Genomic DNA, 5324 nt, shown 5'->3' on the forward strand with positions numbered 1-5324 from the left:
GCGATTTGTGAGTTTAGTATGTTCTCTTTAATTGACGATCAAAAAGTTTTGCAAAGTTGTTGTTAATTTCAAACAATGACGTTGCTCATTCGAATGATATCCGGTTTCCAGTGAAAAGTTTGTAATGTTTATTGTGTTACCTACCATATTCGTGCTTCGTCAACTTGTTAACACTCTAGAGGTCACATTTAACATCCAATCTTGATGAAATTTTGTAAGAATGTCAGTCTTAAAAATATCTAGACCGACTTTAAATCATGGTCACGTGTTCAATTTCTTTGTTGTAAATTACATTGCAGCACGTTGATTTCGTGATTAAATCGAACTACGCTACAAAAGAAAAACGATATTTTACACGAAGCTGTTTAATTCTATAAAACATGAAACAAACAATTTTATCAAAGTTGCATGTTATATATAGTGTTATATTTATCTAACGTTTAAATGCCAAACAATTATAAAATTCACTCTGATTTATTAGACCGACCGCTATATACTGCATAAGTTTTAATAACGGTTACACATGAAACATGGCATAAGTCTATTTTTAAGGATTTACAGCTGAATGTATTAAGGTATTTTTGAAGAAGCTAGGTCATTTCATAGTAACAAATCATGATTTTATTGCAAACTCCTTGTCCATAACACAAAAACATGCAATTGTAACTTGCATTTGAAAAGACAACAAGCCGAATATTGTCTGCGACCATTATAAGTATTACATGTTGCTTACCAATTGGCATCAGGTTCAGTTGCGAATAGGTTTAAAACAGTACTTAAAATTTTAATCTCACAAGACATAAACCTCTTCTTTGAAAGCCGATGTAATGGTGAAAACACATTTTTAGTTTACGATATCTTGAAATAAGCTGAGGATACTAATTAACAATCATTATGTATGACAATCGATTTCGTAAAAAGCATTCGATACTTTATATTTCCCGTTTATAAAAACAACTTTTAGATTTATAGTAGCAACATCTTGATGTTTCAATATCGGACCAATTATTCAACTAGAGCTTTGTCACAAGATCATTTTTGACCAAATTTGACATTTGAATTCACATTGTGACCTTGACCTTGGTATATCGACGTAATTCTTTCGCGCAACACACCGGCTAATGGTGATGAACAAATGTGCCAAATGATTTTAAAACCTCACAATGAACGACATAGCTATGGCCCAGAAAAGCTCATTTATGGCCATTTTTTACCTTTGAACTCAAAGTGTGACCTTGACCTTGAAGATATCGATGTAATTCTTTCGCGGGACACACCAGCCAATGATGGTGAACAAATGTTCTAAATGATTTTAAAATCTCACAATGAACATCAAAGTTATGGCCCGGACAAGCTCATTAATGGCCATTTTTGACCTTTGAACTTGAATTGTGACCTTGACCTTGGAGATATCGATGTAATTCTTTCGCGCGACACACCGGCCAATGATAGTGAACAAATGCGCCGTATGATTATAAAATGTCACAATGAACAACATAGTTTAGGCTCGGACAAGCTCATTTATGGCCATGGTTGAACTTTGAACTTAAAGTGTGACCTTGACATTGGAGATACCGATGTTATTCTTTCGCGCAACACACCGTCAAATGATGGTGAACAAATGTGCCAAATTATTTAAAAATCTCACAATGAACGACATAGTTATTGCTCGTACAAGCACATTTATGGCCATTTTGATCTTTGATCTTAAAGTGTGATCTTGACCTTTGAGATATCGACGTAATTCTTTCGTCCGACACACCGTCCAATGATGGTGAACAAATTAGCCAAATGATTTTAAAATCTCACAATAAATAATAAAGTTATGACCAGGACAAGCACTTGACCTTTGAACTCCAAGTGTGACCTTGACCTTGGAGATATCAACGTACTTTTTTTCAAACGACACATTGTCCCATGATGGTGAACAAATGTACCAACTTATTTTAAAATATAACAATAAATGACATAGTTATGGTCCTGACAAACTTTCGGTTTAAAACACACTAAATGACCCCGTGACCTAGTTTTGACCCGGCATGACCCATATTCAAACTTGACCTATACATTATCTAGATAAAACTTGTGACCAAGATTTGTGAAGATCGGATGAAATTTTGGGACAGACCGACCGACAGACCGACCGAGCGACAAAGTGACTCCTATATTTCCCCCTGACCAATGGTAATGGGGGTATAAACATGGATATTTATATATGTATGCATAATAAAATAGCCTCTGTCAAATAAATGGATTCTTCTCAAATACTTTCTCTATAGCGAGAGGTTGACGCCAAGAAAACCCAACAAGCGCATACATTTTGTTATATGTGCAGAAAGTCCTGCTATTAAAATAAGGGAAAGCAAATAAATAAACAAAAGGTATAACAAATTAAAACATGGGATATGAAGTATCACAATTGTCTGATGACAAATCTTAACTCTGGACTAAACATTAACTATGAAAACAACTAATTTAATTTGGATAGCGTCTGTAAATTAAAGCAATAGATCAACACAAGTTTAATACAAACTTACATGGAAAGTAATTACTTTAAAAGATCTAAAGAGTGTTTGGTATTAAAGTAGAAAACATGGTTATGCATTACGTTAAACAATAGAAAATATTAAAAGTTCAATAAGTAATTATCCCCACGTTTTTCGAAAAGCGTGGGGATTATGTGGTTATCTCCGCCGTCCGTCCGTCCTGGCCACTATCTCCTCCTACACTATTAGCACTAGAACCTTGAAGCTTACACACATGGTAGCTATGAGCATATACGCAACGGTGCACAAAATTTGATCTGACCTCTGGGTCAAAAGTTATGGGGGTTTGGGTGAGGCCAGGTCAGAGATTTTCACTCATTTTACTAACAAACGTTAGGCGGGGGGATACGCGTCGGCCTCTGCCGCGCCATTTCTAGTTGGAATTGTGGAGGTATTAAACCGCGTCGTAGAAGTTTTACACCACTGCGTAGGAGTTTTACATCGCTGAATAGGAGTATTACACCGCTGTGTAGGAGTATTACACCGCTGCGTAGGAGTATTATACCGCTGCGTAAAAGTATTATAACGCTGCGTAGGAGTATTATACCGTTGCGTAGAAGTATTACACCGCTGCGTAGAAGTAATACAACAATATCTCACCTCCTACAAGAATGACCTAATCCGATTGGTTTAGAGCGGTCACGTGCCCATGGAGTATTTTCCATACACCCCGAGTAATTTTCATACTTCCCGAGTAATCGAGTAGTCGGTTGAGATATAATCGTTACACCGTTAGTAACTGACGGTGTATGGGATATACACAATCAGTAATTTCGCTCTCGTATGGTATGAAATTACTGAGGGTGTATATCCCATACACTGTTAGTTACTAACGGTGTAACTAATAATTCATAAAAGTAATACACCGCTGAGTAGAAGTAATACAACAATGGATAGAAGTATAACACCGATGGGTAGAAGTAATACCACAATGCATAGAAGTATTACACCGCTGCGTAGAAGTATTACAACGCTACGTAAGAGTAATACATCGCTAGGTAGAAGTATTACAACAAAGCATAGAAGTATTACACTGCTGCGTTGAAGTATTACACCGCCGGGACAGATAGCTATTGTCAAGGCACTACTTCTACCTTGACTTACTCATTTGAGCCTCGCGCTAAGAAAACGGGACGGCATGCATGTGCGTAAAGTGTTGTCCCAGTTTAGCATGTCCGGACTGCACCGGCTAATCTGGAACGACACTTAACGCACATGCATTATGACTTCATTTCGAAAATACATATTAAAAATAAATGTTTTTGTAGTAGCTAAAGAAGATAACGATGGTTGGTTAAATAAGATTTGTGTAAGTTTCTTTTCAAATGTGCATGATTGTTATTTGTATTTCGTTTTCAATAAACAATTTTATGTTGAAGGACAAAATATTGCATCAATTATATTATATGATTGTGCTGTCACACAATGAAACTTCCCTTAATAATAATGTGTATATTCATTTTCAGTTCGAAACGGTCGCAATTGTAGCTACAGTCATTGTTAACTGAACAATATTATTTTTCTAGTTATGGCCTTTTGTCAAGTGTTTTATTTTCACGCTGAAGGTAGCTTTAATATTTATACAGGTTATATTTGTATTCCAGTAAGGACATTATGTAAAAGAAATGTCGGTCATGACCGTTTTGCGCTAAGATAATTATATCGACCATGATTGTCTTGGTTTAGTGGGGTCGACAACTAGATCTACAAACGTTGGTGTACCTTGGACTTAGTTGAGAGCTGAAGAGCCATTATGGTCTTCTTATTAGGATTTATTAGTAGGTTAAAAATATATTTTATATATAAAATATTTACCAGAAATATTTCTTCAGAGATTTTGTCGTTTTATATCAGCTTCAAACGAAATATCAAAATGACGTTGATAGATTAAATAGATCTTCCATTTAACTGAGTATTATTCCCTCAAAGAAAACACATACATTAACAAATGCAGTTTTAAAATATAATAAAGTATAAAGATGGAAGTACAAACAATGTATCAAATGTAGTATGATTGCAAGTGGAACATTTTATTAATTTCAAATAGACTTTCTGATACCTGTTTATATTTATAAAAGTTTAAGATGTATATTTCACTTTCATTTGCACGTTCCTATGCGAGCAATGTATAAAAAACCTACGTTACAATCGCATCAGGCTCACAGCGCACTAAGCATAACTAATGAATACAATATTTGCCGGAGACATTTCGTTCACGTACAGTTCCGAAAAAAATAACTAAAATAAAAAACAAAAGCAAATGGAGAAAATTAATTTAAACGGATACAGAAGGTAAAAAGTTACCAAATAGAAACCCTTTGTGCAAGTTTCAAGACAAGCTTCTCACAGGCCAGGTTTAATGCATTTCACAAAAGAAACATGGGTCTTTATCATTAAACAGAATCGTACATTTCTGTCATTTAATGTTTGCATTAACTGATCTTAATAATTTTATCTTGGCTATCGATGAAATATGTTGGTTTTTAACAGTAAAATCCGTGTTAGTTTTACACCGTGGACATCAGCTAGACTGAAAACACTAATAACTACCACTTTCGTATTTCGTTGTAGCACATGGTGTTCATATAATAATCATTAAAGGTAGGTATGTGACATTTCAAGATGTTGAGACATATACAACGAAGGCATTAAATAGTTAAATGTCAATAAAACGTTCGATAACACGCCCGTAAAACACTGCCATTTACAGTACTATGACCTTTATGTCTGCGGTAGTGCACCCAACTACTTACGCTGCTATAACTTTGACATCGTAAT

General features: G+C 35.1%; 1 protein-coding gene across 1 annotated transcript in view; it reads right to left on the reverse strand.

The window, feature by feature from the left end:
- The window catches only part of LOC127851509 (uncharacterized), a 39348-nt gene that overhangs the window by 17786 nt on the left and 16238 nt on the right, over positions 1 to 5324 (reverse strand). The window lies entirely within an intron of this gene.

Source organism: Dreissena polymorpha, chromosome 11 (genome assembly GCF_020536995.1).
Source record: "Dreissena polymorpha isolate Duluth1 chromosome 11, UMN_Dpol_1.0, whole genome shotgun sequence".
Classification (NCBI taxonomy): domain Eukaryota; kingdom Metazoa; phylum Mollusca; class Bivalvia; order Myida; family Dreissenidae; genus Dreissena; species Dreissena polymorpha.